Raw genomic sequence first — 19,292 nt, 5'->3', positions numbered from 1 at the left:
TGTCATGCATCTACATCCATGACAAATTTATACCCATTAACGGCCCATTATTCCGTGACGATAAATCGCGCGTCACAGAAGTGCTTTCGTCAAGGGTGACCGACCCGTGGCATCCATCGTAACGGAATGCCGTTAAGCTATCGGGTCCGGTTTTGGATCCGGTAACCCGTTAAGAGCCCCGACCAATGGGGATTTTCCACGTGTAAAATCATCATTGGCTGGAGGAAACACGTGTCGGCTCATCGTTGGGACAGATGTCATCCACTCATTGGACCCAAAGCGCCTATGATACGTCGACACGTGGCACGGCCCAAAAGAGGCCCATTCGTGTGAAAAGGCCGGCCCGTTTGACTTGGTCAAAACGTGGCCGGCCGGCCCACGGCAAGCCTGTTAACGGCATGTTCGCATATAGCCCATTTACAGCCCGCTATCCCATGGCCCGTTTACGGCCTATCCGAATTAGGCCCAGTAGCGTCATCTGGGCCGTCCAATACAATTCCAGCCCATTTTAACTTCCGGCCCATGTATGGCCCATGACGTCTTTCGGCCCATATGAGGCCCTTAGTAACCCTCGGCCCCTTAACGGCCCGTGGTAAAACTGGCCCGTAATGAACAGTGTATCACTTTATACCCATTAACGGCCCATTATTCCGTTGGGCCGTTTCCAGCCCATGATATCTTTCGGCCTTCTCAGGGCCCATTTATTCTTGGGCTCATTTCCAGCATTCGGTTACTTACGGCCCGTTACTGTCATTTTCTGCTTGTGGGCCAAATTCAGCCCGTGGTTACAGTCGGCCCGTTTGTGGCCCGTTAATACGTTGGGCCGTTTTCATGTCGAAAAAAACCCGTTGGGCTGTTTTCATAGAGTTATCAAATACGGCCAATAAACGGCCCGTTATTGTCCATGAATAGTATGGCCCATGATTGGCGAAATTATGATACGCCCCGTAGAAGGCCCATGGATCCTACGACCCGTAAAAGGCCCATGGATCGTATGGCCCGTAGAAGGCCCATGGATCCTATGGTTCGTATAGATGTCCAATGGATCCTACGGCCCGTAGAAGGCCCATGGATCATACGGCCCGCAGGAGGCCCATGGTTACAACAGTCCGTGTGTTGCCATGATTATTTTAGCCTAGTTTCCAAAAATAGGTTATTGTGGCCACTAGAAAAACACAGAAAAAGAACTGCAGTGACTACAAGCAAACAACTAAACAAGACAATAAGGAAATAAATAAGCAAGCAATAAACGCTAGCCTATTACACATATTACATCCACTGGACATCAAAGTTCGCGACCAGTGCAAATATAGGGAACAAAGCAGCATATTACATACACTGGCCGTCAAAATTGGCCACCAGTGCAAATAAACGCGGCAGCAAAACAAGAGCATAACTGAAACAACTTCATAAGAGCTCAAGAAACATGGTATCCACCATGCTGGCAATAAGCATAGCAAGCTTATTAGCTTTGTCCTGTTTGGCGCTAAAATCCTCCAACGCTTGCTATTGCACCAGAAAGTATGCATCTGAATGCTCCAGGGACTTCCGCAGTCCTTCCGCTTCTTGTCGTAGCACAGCTGATCGATGTCTTTCAGCTTGTAGTTGAGACTCAAGAAACCGAACTGATTCAGACAAGGAGTTTGAATAGCTTGTGCAAGCGGTAGTGGCCAGTAACTCCAACACTAAACCAAGACAGGACTTTGGGGTTGTCTCACTGTCTTCGAGATAGTCTTCCTTAGCTGTTTTATCAGCTTTGTTGGAGACCAACAAGGATGTGTCAATATCCTGAACCTTATCTGCATTACTTCCTTTACCATTGCTTAATAAGGCACTCTTCCCCAATATTCTGTCAGCATTCTAAAAGAAGAAACAAGCAGACACATAACAGTTTAGCATGTACTAGTATATGAAACTCATTTCGGTGAACCAGTTCATTAGTAAGGTGGACAGGATTAAACTACCAAGTCTTCTATTGCCAAGTACTAGTACATAATAAAAACATCAAACAAACATATGTCTATGTCCTATGGTCACTGCATTGTCTTGCCAAATCAAAATAGAGACACGGTTAAAATCATATCAGTTCAAGACAAAGCAACAGTGAAAGAATACAAAGCGTGGGAAACTACACGGCACAACAAGATTTCAGATGGGTACCACGGGTCTACATGTACAACAACACTATTGGCTCTGTTGTGATGCTAGTAATGTGCATGCTATGATAAGTCAGCTGTATACACAATTGAAATTGAAATCAATAGAGCTATTGATAAGAGCAAGCCTGTTAAAGAAACATGCGTGAACATACCTGTTGTGCCATTGAAGTTTCGATTGGATCCTTCAATTTAAAAATAAGTTTGTATGAGTAAATACAGTGATGCAAGAGCAAAGCAGTATGCACGATAGCAACCATAGTTAAAAAAGGCGCGCCTAAGCGAGTGCTTAAGCGCGCCTAGGCTCTAGGTGTTGGCGAAACACATTGCGCATAACTACGCTTAATCTGTGCATAACTGCGCATAAGCATGCGCTTTGGTCAGTAAAGCGCAAGGCGGTGGCAAAACACACAATTAACGCCTAGCGCTTTTTTGAACTATGATAGCAATGGAATCTTAAATTAGAACAGTTGTTCTTCAGGTTTAGGCACTTGTTCTACATGAACGAAGTACAGTAAGACGCAAGAATATAGTACTTAAAATAGAAAATGAGCTCATAGAACTTACCACATTCTTGGTTCGGGACCAGTACTGAACAAGGCGTTCCCAGTCATCGTCCAGTAAATGTGTCTCAGGAGAACGTAAGGGAATTTGATGAGTTTCTTTGCCGGTGAAGTACGTTTTCTTCAGGTAATTCCGATACTGCCACCAAGCATTCTTGAAGATAGCAGAGGTATTAGCACAGGTTACCTCATCCTGAAATTGGTCCTTCTGTATAGAGAAAATGGGAAAATTTGCTGTATTATAACCATCATGGAGGTAGGATGTATGGGACAAAGCAAAGTAATTGCCATGAATAACATTACTTACACATAACTCCTGGACAAACACCTACAACTGGCATTTTCCTTCATCTTCAGTATAATATTTCCAAGATGGGAAGATACGCACATACGATTTAACAACATCAAATGCGATAGATGCTAAACTACGACTAGCTGGTTGTGCTTCCTCCATGGGAATAGGCGTACTAACTGGTGGAGTTGGGGTTCGCCGTGGTAGTACTGGCCCTTTGGGCACTGGAGCTGCCTTACTAACTGCTCTTGTTTGGGAGCTCTGTGGTGGAGATGTTGTTGTGTCAATAGGAACTGGGTTACTATCTGCTGGGGTTGGGGTTAGATTGGGTGAAGCTGGTTCTCTGTCCATCGCAGTAGGGGTACAATCTGCGAGAGTTTGGGTTATGTGTGGTAGGGCTGGTTCTCGTGCATGTACAACCGGGGTGCTATCTCCACCAAGAGGTAGCACTGTTTTATTTGAAGACCGTGTTTTTAGTCCGCTAGATGCAAGCATCACCCGCTCCAATTCAAATGGCTGATAAACAGGAAACATAGTTGAATGTACAGACATTGTATGAGAGACAGATGCAATAGATAGTGTGGAAAAAAGAGGGCATGAAATAGTTGACATGTATATTGTTTAACTAAAACGGATAGCATGACATAATTTCACATATATGATGTCTATCTAAACTGGATAGCATAGCATAACATAATTCAAAGATATGATGAATAACTAAACAGGATCGCATGACATATTTCACCTACATGTTATCTAAGTAATCAGGATCGCATCATTTAATTCACATATGTGATTTATATGCTAAACAGAGGGCATTAGATATGATGTCTAAACTAAGAACATGGTGTTGAATATTATGTATATGATGTCTAATCTATGCAATGCAAGACACCATATGCATGATATGAGCAGTATAATCATGCCAAGTTAGAGCATACACCTCGGTGGGGGAATAGGACTGGTCATCTGTCTCTGAATCCATCTCTGAGGAGCTATCGGGACCCAACAAGAGATCTGCTTCGACAGGTAGCACTGTCTGCTCTGAAGGCCTTGTTTTCACTCCAGATTTTTCAATCTCCCACCCAAATGGCTGATTCACAGGAAGAGTAGTTTAATGTACAAACATTGTCGACAAATGGAAATGTAATGAAGAAAAGGATGGGCAAGATATCATTCAAATATATGATGCCTGGTTAAACAGGATGGCATTGCACATTTCACGTATATTATGGCTGGCTAAAAGACATGAGACTGCACAATTCCCATATATGATATAGAAACTAAACAGGTGGCATTATAGAACATGTTTAAACTAAGCAGATGACATATATGATTTCAAAAGTAGGCACTGCAAGGCAACATATGCATGATATGACTAACATCATCATGCCAAGGTAGAGCAAACACCTTGGGGGATAATAGGAGTGGTCATCGGCGTCTGAATCCGCCTCAGAACAGATATCTTCCTCTGGATTACAATCTAGAGAGGGGTGGGGAGGGTTTGCCATTGAACCCACCATGGAGCAATGTTTGCATGACATTGTATTGCCGCGCAAAACTCTTCTCTTTTTCTCTACATGTTCAGCATGACTGTGTACAATATCTGACATGCATACGAAAAAAATATGGTGAGATTATGTAAGGAGAGCATGCAGAAATTTAGAGTGATGGTAACAACCAGTGGATGGATCCAAAAATAATGATAGCAGGTTGATGATTGCTTTAATTTAATAAAAAGACAGATGATGATTGCTTTACTATTTGTTTCCCACCCAAGATGAACAACATAGGCATACCCTAGGTGAACCAGATATGAGACAGAGATACTATTAATTGTTTCCTCGATATGTGCCCCATAACTAATTTAGAACTCAAGTTTGAACATTAATTTGGACCTGACTTGGAGTCCAAGAGGTGAACAGGACGATAAAGTAGCAGGTAATTTTAAGCAATGCATAACATAAGCAGAATCAAAAGAGTGCGACCTCTCTTGTGGACCCGTGTACTCCTCAGGTTCATCTGCTAAGTCGATGATGGTGATGCCGTTGCGGTGGGTGCCGGCGGCAGGGAAGGAGACCTGAGGCGACGAAAGATGGTCAGGAGTCGTGATGTCTGGTTTGGTGGATGTTTCTGTCGATGGAGCACCTCAGGTGAGGTGGGCGACGTCGCGGTAGGAGCAGGACAAACCACACAAAGTTCCCTTCGACACCTACCTGTAACTGAAGTAATTTTGTAAGGGCTCATTTGGCTTGCATGATTCTAAAAACGCAGGGATAGGAAAAACACCGGAATAGGATAGGAATGCACATGGTAAACAGAGAATTGGTAAACATAGGATTTCTGTCAACTTGGGTGTTTGGTTTACAGGAATTGGAAGAGCAGAGGAATGCAAAGAAACATGGCCAAAAGCAATCATCTTCAAGAGCAGAGGAAATGAAATTTACCGTGGAATCTGAAGGTTACTGTCAAAACTGAACGCAATGGTAGCAGAGAGGCACTTGACATGTAGTTTAGGGAGGGCCTGTAGTTCATCTTCAACCTGCACCCCCCTGAGCCGCCAGCCACCACCGGCTGAACCACCAGCCCCAGCGCCGCCTCGCCGCCCCGAAACAACCCCCCACCGCTGGTCCGCCGCCGCCCCGGCCAGCCCTATAGGCCCCCCGCCCCCACCCTGAACCCTAAGATAGATAGTGGGGTACCTCTCCGGCGAGCCCCCGCTGCGGGTGGTTCTTCCTTAACTCCGGCGAGCCCCCCCCACCCCTTGAAAATCGACTGACCCAAAAGTCGATTCAGTCGACTGAAGTGTAGCTAAATCAGAGCAAAGCAGCAGCACGAGCGAGGGGGAGAGCAGCAGCAGCAGCGCGAGCGAGTGAGCGAGAGCCGGAGCAGCAGCAGCTGGGCGAGCGAGTGATCGAGCGAGAGCCGGAGCAGCAGCAGCAGCAGCGCGAGCGAGCGAGCGAGAGCCGGAGCAGCAACAGCATATCCGGCTGGTATGGACGCCGCCGCCAAAGGGGCCTCGCATTGGGGGAGAGCCGCCGTGGAGATGTCGCCCACGGCGCCGGCTTCAAGGTAGCCGCTCCATGGGGGTGCGGGATGGAGCACCGTCGGCACGGGGAGGTCGATCTAAGGAGAAGGTGCGATGCGATGAGTGTACAACCTCTTTGGTGGCGCCGAGTAGGCCTCGGCTTCGTCCTAGGAGTCGGTGAGGATGTTGCGGTTCCGGTGGAGCAGGTTAAGGCGGCACTGTGGAGATGGAGCAGTCGTGATAGACGAGGCGATCGTCGGAGCAGCTCCTTGGAGGTGGAGGATGGGGCGGCTGAACCGGCGGGACAACGTGATGGACGACGGATCCTCATCCGGGGAGGTGAACGAGGGACGTCGAGCTGTTGCGGTGGACGACGTCGTCGGGGAAGAGGCTTCGGCTGGGCAGCGGTGAGGTGGCGGACGGAGGAGGGTGGGGTTTCGCGGCTGGAGCGGAGAGGTTATGGCGGCCTGGGAATTCGAATGGCAAAAAGGAGGCAATGGGAGGGGGTGAACCATGACTTAGGGACGCGCTTGTCCAAAATGTAGGGTGTGTTACAAAAGTACCCCACACCGATTTGAACTAGCGGCCCTTTCGGCTCAGGGTTAGAAGGGGGATCTCACGTGTCAGGATTTGGCAGCTGGAGGGAGTTTTCGCGTGTGTTGTAATTTCGGGATAGCAAGGCGCGGGTTGTGAAGGCGCCAGTTTTGGGAGCACGATATCTGAATTTTCGGGATATAACAAGGCGCGGGTTGAATTTTAGGGACAAACCTAACATGTAATATTGTACTTGTACGTACCAAATCAATTCGCACTTCCCTCAACCAAAAATAAAACGAAAAAATAAAACTATTCACACCACACAAAGAGAGAGTCTTGCCCCGTTTTACTATCAAAATGCTATTTAAAGCTACTCATACCAACAATTTAGTGCAATTAAATGCTATTCGGTAGTATGAATCCATGTTATGTCCAATTAATTTTTTTCGCTTGCTGTATAATGCATGTAACCTACTCATACCAACATTTTAGTGCATTCCAAATGTCTATACTACAGCTGCAATTCGAACTGAATTTGAATTCATTTCTCTATTTCAATAACAAATCTACAATCATGATTGTTGCCAACTTCAACTATCATTCGTGTATTACCTTAATAACACACCACATGATTACTATAGAGATAGATATGAACTATGTGTACTACATGAACTCAAATTCTATTTTTTGAATACACTTGATGTTGATTCCAAATAATAGTACATTTGATGTACTAACTATATATTCATAATCTAAACCATGTTCCATATGTGTACGCTGTGTTTATCACACATAGTATAGTGCCCCGCCCCCTACATTATGACAAGTATTTAGACCTGACCTGCAAAAGCCACACATTAGCCCAAATTATGATCAATGTTCTATATGTTATACGTAGTACTAGCAAGATGCCCATGCGTTCCACAGAACATCAGCATGATCAAGGGGAGGCCTAATTTGCAAATATGGAGAGTGGTGTGGGTATATTTTTTCAAAATTGCCATAGTTTCCTTCCTATCCGTTAGATATAAATCGGACGGCCTATATTGCAGGATGGCACCATCATCAACAACTCCGTTTTTTTATAAGAGTAGAGATAAAATATATTATATGTAGTATAACATGTTCATAACCACACCATGTGTATCACCGTTATATATATTCACACATGCGTCGGTTTAAAACACTATGATAAATTCTTCAAATATCTGAATTCGCTTTTTATAATGAAGTATGATCTCTATTCATCTTTTACACCCACACAATCCTCTTATCTTTGTAGCTAGCTAGCGCTAACTTTCTCTCGTGCATGCAGACGCCCGCATCCCTCTAACCCTCCCTCAGCATTCTCTAGCTCCATCGCGCAAATTCGTCTTTTCACTTTAGGTCGTTCACCCACGGTGTGTGTAGGCCCTCCCAGCTCCTTCTTTACGACACACATCGATCGATATGCCTCTCTAGCCAGGTGTGCCTAGCACAAACACAAGCTTCCCCTCTTCTCTTATCACCGTCCATGCCTCACTCCCACCACTCTTTTCATCGATCTCGTACTCACACACTCCTTCCCCCTCGATATAGTATGACTCTCGCACCACCTCCTAGATGCATCCCTCTCTCTCTATCCTTCTCCCCGTGCCTCATTTTCTTCTAACACACACATGCATGTATACTGATCGATCTCCCAACATATACCTAGGTCGACTTTAACTATCCCCCCATCGATCGACGTACCTCACAAGTTATGTCTCTCCTTTCTCTGACAAAGGACGATTGATCTTCCTATGTAGTTATGTCTGCTTACCACAGCCATATCGCCCCCCCCCCTCATCATTCGTGCATGCCTCCTGACCCATCTCTCACACGCACGTGCACAGACATGCAGCCATCCCCTCTCTTATTGATATTGCAGGCGTGCCCTCCGGTTGTCTAGCAAGCCTATCCCACCATTTGTTAGAAGCAACTCCACTACCACCCCCTCCAACACTCTAGCTCTGTCTCTCTCCCAACCTTATTCCTCTCCTACACATTTGCATGGATGCCGATCGATCTCCCTTAATACATGAGGTAGATCGATCTCCCTTAATACATGAGGTAGGCCTCTCTCCTCCTCCACACATATACCAGCCATTGTACCTCTATAGTTAATTAGGCCTCCCTCCCCCCCCCACCACACACCGATAGTCGAGCGCTGTAGGTAGGTATCCGTGCCACAGAGACAAACTGCACATGTCCCCTCTCTCGTTCTAGTAGGCCAGCCACTCTATATCTTTGACCTGGGCACACACAAATTCGATGTCACTCTTTATCAACCGCGCGCGCACAAACACACACATCATCTCTCTCTTCGATTCTATGGACACCTCAAGTCAATGATACCTCCACTCTCTTCTTGTGGATCGCCCCCTCTATATATATGATATATCCAGGACTCTATTTCACACACATTGCATATGTTACATTTTCTGATTGACCCCCCCCCCTAAAAAAACTCTCATGAACCCACACACTATATCTCTCTACGTTTGTATCTCTCTCACACAACCCCACGTAGGTGGTGTACGTATACAAGAAGAGAATAGGTGCACTGTGCACGTACTCACGCTTCGTGCCCAGCCACACCCGCGCGGGTACACGGTGGAGCTCATTTCTGTATGAAATGGCAGCCCACGTGGTAATTTGAACGCGTGTAGCGGTTGTTTACCTACGGAGGTCGTGTACCACGCGTGCACGAAACAAAGTTCGACTTGATGCGTTGATCCGTTATTTTTAAATAAAGTTATATCGCTCAATGGCACGTACATAGAATATAAGCCGATTTTTATGGAGAAAAAGGTAGCCCGCTCCACTATATACAATGGAGCCTCCCTGCCTGGTTTGTCTCTCTTCAGAGTATCTCACACAAGGCTGCGGTGGCCTCTCTCTCTCTCTCTCTCTCTCTCTCTCTCTCTCACCATTGGTCACTGATCCGGCCGCATCCCATCCACCGGCGGAAAGGGAGCACGTGCATCGTTTCTCGTTCAACGGCGCCGAGGCAGCACGTCTCGATCTGCGGTACACGCCGTTCTCTCCGACCAAGCTCCGGCGCGGTAGGGCCTACGCCACCTGCTCGCTGCCGCAGTATGGGCAGATTCCGCCCGCCGCCACTCACCTAGTTACATCCCGACGACCTCCAAGTATCCCCTCCGGCCTTGCTCCACTGCCCGTCTTCCCACGTCGCTGCATGTGGATCTTCCATAGTTCTTTTCACAAAACGGAGCTCGTCCGGCGTACTTTCCATATTGCAATCTCGTCCTCACACCGTTTTAGACAAACACAACCGTGTTGTTATCTTCCCTTAGGACAAGGAATATGCTTCTTTTTTGTCATCACAACTGTCATCAACAATATTTGTCTTTTTACAAATTTCAAATGGGCATATTTTAGAGTGTAGATTCACTCATTTTGCTTCGTACGTGTACTCCCTCCGTTCCTAAATATTTGTCTTTCTAGAGATTTCAACAAGTGACTACATACGGAGCAAAATGAGTGAATCTACACTCTAAAATATGTCTATATACATCCGTATGTAGTAGTCCATTTGAATCTATAAAAGACAAATATTTGAGTAGTCACTCGTTGAAATCTCTAGAAAGACAAATACTCCGGAGTATATTTAAGAACCGAGGGGGTAGTGCACAGCCGCATGGGAGACTCAGACCGGTCGTTGCGCCTCATTAACAGTGAGTAATGAGCAGTCAAATCATAAGCCCCACCTTTCCCACTGTAAGTTGCTCGAAAGAAGCAACCATCAATACGCTCTTCTTTGAATCCGCTCATACTACTCCATCCGTCACTGTTTATAGAGCGCGCTTCAGAAAAAGAGAAAATCTCTGGGACCAAGGCGACTAGCGATCGGCCTGAAAAGTAGCATTGGTTGTTATAGCACGGCATCTATTACTAGAGGAAATAATGTGTACACACATGCATGCAGTGCTTCCACCCCGGGTGGACACATGCATGCACTTACTCCACTCCGTAGTACTACATCGAGAGAAAATTGCGGTTACCATGCCCTAATTAATTGAGCATTAAACCAAACGCGTCTAAAGTCTCTCTGGTGGTGGAAATGCATTGAGAGAAATACATCATAATGAAGCGTGCCCTGTAAACTGTGACGGAGGGAGGAGTAGTATGAAGGTGCAAAACCAAGTACGCGTATGGCCAGTTGGTCAACGCACCTCCTCTTGGCATATCACTGACATGTGGAACCGGAGTGTGAGCAAACCGATCTCAATTGACGGCAAAATGGCCAAACCGCCGTTCCTTGAGAGAGACGAGGAGCGAGAACACACATACGGGCTCGCACGGAGGCCAAGATATATTCGAGCATGGTTGATCGATATCATCATTACATGTTGGGCTGCCGTTTTCCGCCCTTCTCCGGAATAAATGTGTACTTTATCAAAGATACTTCTATAAAAGACTCAGTTGGTGTTACATGTTGGGCTGCCGTTTGCGAGGTGTTTCATCAAGCCAGCTCTCGGCCACATTCAAAGTGCAGCAAGCACGGTTCGCACAAAGATGTGCCGCAAGGTTTGCTGACCTGTTTACATGCTGAATAACAAAAAGAAAGAGGAAATATTACCGAGCGCTCCTATTTGTAACAGGATATGAGCCAGAATTAAGCGAGAATTGTGGCGAGTGTTCCATGCAATCAACTTCCATTATCACATGCGAGAACCCTCGAAGAGAACCAAATGTGTTGAAGATTGCTTCATCACATTTTAAAAATTTAATAATAGTGCAGACGCTCCTCCATCCGGTTCCTAGTACTAGTATAGTACCTCTATAGACTATAGTAGTAGTACTAGTAAACTTTGCGCTTGGCTGTTCGCCTCTTCGGGAAGTGCAACAATAATAGTACTAGTATAGTGTATGCTTCTAGCAATCTGACACCGAATTAACTGTTGCACGTCCACCACCTGAGCGAAGGACAACTTGCATTAGTCAAAAGTTTCTCCTTGTCCTGCGAGCCACCGCGCGCAAGCTTCTCCCGTCCTGCAAGCTTCTCCTCGTTCGGCAAGTTGACGGGACACAGCAAAGTAATGCTAGTCCATACTGCCTCCTCTCCGGTTAATATGGCTTCATTTCAAACGAGATAAATACACTGTCTGACACTATATATTTGTAAAAATACGGTCAGTGGACTTCATAATACGCTCATTGCGCTCAATATATACATTTTCCGATGTTTATACGGTCACTAGCTCACCCTGGCTGAGTATGTGTGTGCATGCACGTGTAGGTTGAGTACTTGAGCGTGACCGTGTGTGTTCCGTCGTGTGCTCGGACATGCATGCATTAGGGCGTCACGCGTGTTTTTGCGTCCATGTGTACGTGTGACTGTTGCATACACGTAGGGGGAGTACGTGTAGGGGCCACTAAAGGAGCAGTCAAATCACATAGTAAGTTAGTCGGACGAAGCAACCATCGTTTCACTCTTCAATGACACGTACGCAATATAAAATGGTTGATATGGAGAGAAAAAGAAAACCACTACATATACACTAGCAGGAGCCTAAGCTACAAGCCTGCTTGCTTAGGTTGCTCTCGTCACAAGCATAGAACGACGGTGGCCACACCGCTGGTCACATATCCGGCCTGATCCCGCAGCTGGGGGAAGGGAACAATGTTCTGCGTAGACGCGGTCGACATCGGCGAGGGAGAAAATCCATAGTCGGTGCGTCCCAATTAGGGGTCACCGTGGTATGGGCCGATGCCGTGTCCCAACCGCCCTTCTAGATACAGCCCGACGTTCGTTTCGAAAATATTAGTGCATGTCAACAAAATTATACTAGTATCGTTGTTCCGTTTCAAAAAAAGCATATAAGCTGTTACTTCTTACCCAAAGGATCTTTATATACAACAGACACAAAATATCCATTCGACTGTTCGAAATTACTTTCACTGCTGATCTGATGTCGAGGTAATTGCTGCATCGCCACCAAAACCACCATCTCTTAAGCTAAAGTAGACCGAGCTAACCCCTATATTAGCATATTACGAAGCTAAACACAAGGCACTATAGAATCATTTAGGATGTGAGCTTGTCAATCTGAATGTGGAGGGACACCAGCTTAGCCCCGGCCAGCAGCTTGGGCGGAACTGTGAAGAAGGTCAGCTCCTGCACGGCGACGTCGCCGGGATCCCTGCAGCTTGTCACCTCCATTTCCACCTTGACGGCGTCGGTCCTGCCTTTGGGCTCCCCCGGCGGGCCGTTCACCCACAGCTTGGCCACGTAGTGCGGCAGTGGGGACGCCCCCACTCTGATGCAGATGACCGACACGGCGATAGGCGCGCCGATGTCGAGAATTCCGCCGACCAAGAAAAACGCGCAGCCGTCCTCCTCCGCGAACAGCAAGAGCCATGGCTCCGACAGTGGCACTTGCAGCTGGAGCGTCTTGCCGTACTGGATCCTGTGCACGGGCATGGGATGCATTGTGTTGATGTGGTGGGAGAGCCACGGCGGCAGGCCTTCGTAGCCGTAGACGGGCATGGGGCATTTGCAGGGCGCGAGCGGACAGACGCTCTGGTGATCGGCGAGCTTGTGGTAAGTGACTAGAGCCCACAGCCTTCGTGCGGGCACTCCACCCTCACCGAGGAGAGGACGGCGTCCACCGCCGTGTTCCGCACGTCGAAGCCACCGCCGCGCTCGCACTTCTGGCACTGCCGCTGGTTCCTGGGGCGCTCGACGCGGCAGTCCGCGCAAGCCAGGTGCCCTCCCTTGCACTGCACAAATCAATCGAACAACACATCAATCAAGAAACCTGCACCTTGCTCGATCAGCCGAATGGACGAGGTGTATTTGAACCTCATACACTGGAGGCTTCAAGGGGCGGAGGCACAAGGGGCAGTGGAGCAAGGTGAGGTCCATCGAGACCATAGAGAGCTCCATCGTCGGGTCCTGTTCCGTCTGCATGATCTCGCCCTCCTCGTGCACAACCATCTCTCGCTTTATTAGGGTCAGGGCATTACAAAGCTTTACCGTCACATATTCATACTACTTCAAGGTGCATTAAATCAACACATGCAAGTATCAAAAGGAGAGTCACGGCATGCATGCATGCATTGTAATTAATGCATCGGTAAACGCAAATTATTGAAATATATCGAGTGCAGTGCTTTGATGTGTCGCATCAACTCGTACAAGACCGAGAAGTTTGATTACTACAACGCCCTCTCACCTTAACCGCACCTGCCTTTGGCTGCATGACAGGTGGGCCACCGACCTGTTGGGCCCACCTGTCATGGACGCAAAGGCAGGAGCAGTAAGTCAATGAAGCTGCATCCCTCCCTCGCCCATGAGCGTGGTGTCTGGCAGGACTAGGAGAAGCTTTCGTTCGCTACACGCTCTCCCTCCCGTACGCGGTGGACATGCAGCAGTTCAACCGGTGTCAGATGGCCAGAAGCATACTGTAGTACTCCTCCACTGCAGTAGTACTCCATCATTTTGTTCGACTTCCCGAAGAGGCGAAGAGCCAAGCGCAGCCCGGACGCTCGTGTGGCAGTTTCATGTGTAGAGTAGTCTAGGATAGCGTGTAGCATGCCTGTAAGCTTAAAATCGTTGGGGTCGGCTCCATGCTATATTTTTTTGATTAAAATTATCTTCTGGCCCTACCTGTCATCCTGGTGATTCTCGTTTGCACGCTCATCTGGTCAAGACAGGAGTATATATTTTAATTTGTGGTGGGGTAAATGTTAGAGGTTGTAGCAAATGGAGTATTGTACACTTCGGATCTTTTAGCCAAGTTTAGAGGCAACCATATGGGGCCAGTGCTATGATGTGTCGCGTCAACTCGTACAACGAGGAGAAGCTCGATTTTACTACTACACGCCTTCTCCCTCGCCCATGCGCACGGTGGCTCGCAGACGAGGAAAGGCTTTTGCTTATATAGTACTACAACAAGCTATCCCTCCCGCTCGCGGTGGACGGACATGCAGCAGTGGATTCGATACTGTAGAAGCAGTAGTAGTAACATCATTGTTCGTCTTCTCGAGGAGGCGAAGAGCCATGTGCAACCCGAACGTGGCAGTTGTGAACCTTGGAGCACGCATATAGCTAGGCTCTTGCATGAGACAAAATTGCTATGTGAGCCCACTATTGTAGTAAGTACTTGCTAGTATAGCCATGTAAACCAGAAAGGAGTATTTGCTTTCTAGAGATTTCAACAAGTGACTAGACTACACCGAGACGGAGTACATATGGAGCAAACTGAGTGAATCTACACCATAAATAAATACGTAGTTCTCTCGTTTTCCCCTCGGCCTTGGTCGCGGTGCACAATATTGAGTATACTAGTACTATCATCTTGAAATTTACGAAGTTACCATAGGCACCTCGTCGTCGACGGGAACGTCTCCTGACACGCGATAGACGCGAGCGACAGTCGCCTCCATAGGTTCTTGAATGCCAAGGAGGGAGAGGGTAGCGGTTCCCGAGACGTTGAATGGTCAATGATGCATCCTCAAATTACTCTACATGCAAAGGGAATTAATTGGAGAAGTAGAATAGAGCCAGCACGATGTGAATGCAACAGAGTTTGGATTCTCATATAAAGGCTCCCCACCACTCCAATCCATCTACTCCTTAGTCTCTGCGCAACACTGCTCACTCCAATCCAAGACCAAGTGACTAGAAGCCAGAAGCACCTATGGAGGCGATGGACACGAGCGGCAGTCGGCTGTGCCAAATCATCCAAGGCACCGGCCTGCGGCCCCGCACCGCGCAACGTTTCCAGACGGTGCTGGCGACCGCCGGCGTCGTAGCCCTCGTCGATGCCGGCTTCGCCTCTCGCATGGACGATATGATAGTCAACTCGATCCGCAAGTTCGCCGCCGTCAAGAAGCGCGCGGACGACCTTGCCGTACTGCTCCAGCCCGTGCGCCCAGGTTCCTCATGGCCCGCCACCCTCATCGGCCTCCATGGTGACGAACTCTTTCAAGCCATGGTGGCCCTGCAGTTGCCGGAGGTCGCGATGAAGAATGTGCACCTCGAGGTCGCGCTCGTCGCACAGCGCCTCGCCATGCAAGAAACCGTCGACCCGCACATCCACGTCTACGAGGAGATCATCTACATAGGCCACTACAAGGCCAGCGAGGACAGAAAGACGTTGGCCTTCTTCCAGCGGCTGGAATCTTTGGACGCCATTGTTCAGAAGCACGTCGACCTGGCCACGAAAGCCACTGCTACTTAGCCGCCGTTCGGTGGGCCGGCGCCCTGAGTCAAGGAGGTGGACGTCGTCGATGGATGCATCTCTTCTTCTTGCCTCCTATAACCATCACTGCATCGCCTCGTGGCCTTAATGTTTTATTAGTATAGGAGTATATGGCATTTTTATTCCAGTAGTAACGATTTCACTGTGAGGTGGGGCCGCAGTTGAGCCAACCGACCATCGGCAAATGCCCACCCCGCCCACCGGGCGTCGGCAGAGTTTAGAATTAGAAGAGAGAAACGAGGGAGAAGAGCTAGCTATAGCACAGACGCTGTTGTCAGATGGGACTCGCGTTGATAGAATAGGAGTACTGAGCACTCGTACCTCTTTTTTTAGGGAAAAAGCAGTCGTATGTCTAGTACTACCACTAGTTGGGTGCGTGTGACCTATACCTGTCATCACTTTAGGTCTCCTTTTCGAACCGCAGCTACGCTTCACCGTACATATTTTTTCACGCATTTATCCTCCTATATGTACTCCTAGGCTATTTCCACGTGCACCCTTTCGCCGATGAAAGCACAAGTGCTCCCTGGGTGATTTTGGTAATTAATGCCAAAATATATCTTGTTGGACTAATGCTTCTACCTAGTATGTTTCAGATAAGTTCAACAATGGAGTGGCATGGACTAGAGGATGTGGAACCCCTTCGAAATGCTAAAGACAAAGGATTGGCTCAAGCTCAAAGCTCGGGACTCTACATTTTCTATTTTAGTGATCCAAGATCACATTGAGTCCATAGGAAAGCCAATACTATTAAGAGGGGATGAGGTGTTGCTTAATGGCTTGCTTGCTCAAAGTGCATAGTGATATGCTCCAAAGCCCTCAACTACTTTCTCATATCCACATATGTCCCAAACCAAAAGTCAAACTTGGACCCACCGATTCTTTCTATTCGGAGCCACCGAGTTCACTTGACATAGCCACTGCCAGAAACCCTAATCAATTCGGTCTCACCGATGGGATCTCGGTCTCACCGAGATGGGCTTGCAAACTCTCTGTTGCCAATTGCAATAATTTCGGTCCCACCCAGATATGCAATCGGCCCCACCGAGTTTGCTTGGCCAACTCTCTATTTCGCTTATTACCCAAATCGGTCCTACCGAGTTTGAGTAATCGGTCAAACCGAGATGAGGATTTACCCTAACCCTAGCACATTGGTCCCACCGAGTTGATCCATTCGGTCCCACCGAGTTGATCCATTCGGTCCCACCGAAATGCCTAACGGTCACATTATGAACCAAATCGGTCTGACCGAGTTCTCTGAATCGGTCCCACCAAGTTTGGTGATTTGTGTGTAACGGTTAGATTTTGTGTGGAGGCTATATATACCCCTCCACCCACTCTTCATTTGTGGAGAGAGCCATCAGAACATGCCTACACTTCCAACACATATTTTCTGAGAGAGAACCACCTACACTTGTGTTGAGGTCAAGATATTCCATTCCAACCACATAAATCTTGATCTCTAGCCTTCCCCAAGTTGCTTTCCACTCAAATCTTCTTTCCACCAAATCCAAATCCTGTGTGAGAGAGTTGAGTGTTGGGGAGACTATCATTTGAAGCACAAGAGCAAGGAGTTCATCATCAACACACCATTTATTACTTCTTGGAGAGTGGTGTCTCCTAGATTGGCAAGGTGTCACTTGGGAGCCTCCATTAAGATTGTGGAGTTGAACCAAGGAGTTTGTAAGGGCAAGGAGATCGCCTACTTCGTGAAGATCTACCCTAGTGAGGCAAGTCCTTCGTGGGCGATGGCCATGGTGGGATAGACAAGGTTGCTTCTTCATGGACCCTTCGTGGGTGGAGCCCTCCGTGGACTCGCGCAACCGTTACCCTTCGTGGGTTGAAGTCTCCATCAACGTGGATGTACGATAGCACCACCTATCGGAACCATGGATAAAAAATCTCCGTGTCTCCAAATTGCGTTTGCACACTCCAATCCCATCCCTTTACATTCTTACAACTTGCATGCTTTACTTTCCGCTGCTCATATACTCTTTGTCATGCTTGCTTGATATGTATTGTGAATGCTTAAACTTGTGCTAAAACTCCACATCAACACAAAGAATTAAAAACTGCAACTTTTCTTGATTAGAGTCTATTCACCCCCCTCTACACACCTCTTCTCGATCCTTTCAATTGGTATCAGAGCTTTGGTCTCCATTGCCTTGGTTTAAACACCTTTGGAGGAAGATGGATGTGTCTACTTTGGGGAGTCTTAGATGTAGAGTGCCTATTCTTGATGGAGAGTTCTTCTATGAGTGGAAAAATGAAATGCTTGAGATTTTCAATGAGTATCATTTGAACAAGTACATTACTAGCCCTTGTGCACCTCATATTGATCCTTTGCATCCTACACCTGAAGAGGATCTTGACATGATTCGCAATCTTAGAACTATCAATCTTATCATTAGAGGATTGCCCAAAAATTTGATGGCTAGTTTGCCTACTCTTGATTGTGCCTATACTATTTGGAGATTTCTTGAGGAACGATTTCCAAATTATTCCTTGAAAAATTTAGACGAAATCCTTCATAAATCTATTGCCTTGAGTAAGATGAATTCTAGTGATCCTAACTTTGGTGATTGTCTATTTGAGCTTACCAATCTCATGCATGCCAAAGGAGATGTTGGAATCATTAGCAACATCATTTCCGAAGCTATTAGAATTCATAAAGATAACCATAGGAATGATCATTTATCTAATGAATTACCCTCTCTAGGAGTTGATCAATCACAAGATGATGTTGAACATGGATACTATGATGAGGATGATGATAGTGACTATGATCTTGATGATGCGATGAGACACATTGGTCTTATGGCAAATCTTCACGGCTACATGGCTGGAGGAAAGGAATGGGTCCTTGACAGTGGATGTACTGATCATATGACTGGAGATAAAGACATGTTCCGTGAGCTTGCTGAAAACGACGGCCCTCGAAAGTATGTCACCTTTGGTGATAACTCAAAGGGTAAGGTGGTTGGCCTAGGTAAGGTGGCCATCTCACATGATAGCTCCATACAAAATGTCATGCTCGTTGAATCTCTTGGGTACAATTTACTTTCAGTATCTAGACTTGCTGATTTTGGTTTCAATGTCCTATTTACTGAGATAGATTGCCAAGTGTTTCGAAGACACAATCATAAAATGGTCTTTACCGGTATACGTAGAGGTGATCTTTACATTGTTGATTTCACTAAAAAGGCTCAACCTAGAACTTGCTTAATTGCTAAATCTTCTAAAGGTGGTTGTGGCATAGAAGGCTAGGTCATGTGGGCATTCGAAATCTTGATAAGCTTATTAAAGGTGATCATATCCTTGGAGTAAAACATGTCATATTTGACAAGGATAGACTGTGTAGTGCTTGTCAGGCAGGAAAACAGGTTGGAGGAAGTCATCGCGCGAAGAACATCATGACCACGAGAAGACCACTCGAGCTACTTCACATGGATCTCTTTGGTC

The sequence above is a fragment of the Aegilops tauschii genome, chromosome 2 (assembly GCF_002575655.3).
Source record: "Aegilops tauschii subsp. strangulata cultivar AL8/78 chromosome 2, Aet v6.0, whole genome shotgun sequence".
Taxonomy (NCBI): domain Eukaryota; kingdom Viridiplantae; phylum Streptophyta; class Magnoliopsida; order Poales; family Poaceae; genus Aegilops; species Aegilops tauschii.
The sequence above is the reverse complement of the archived record's forward strand: the minus strand, read 5'-3'. Positions refer to the sequence as shown.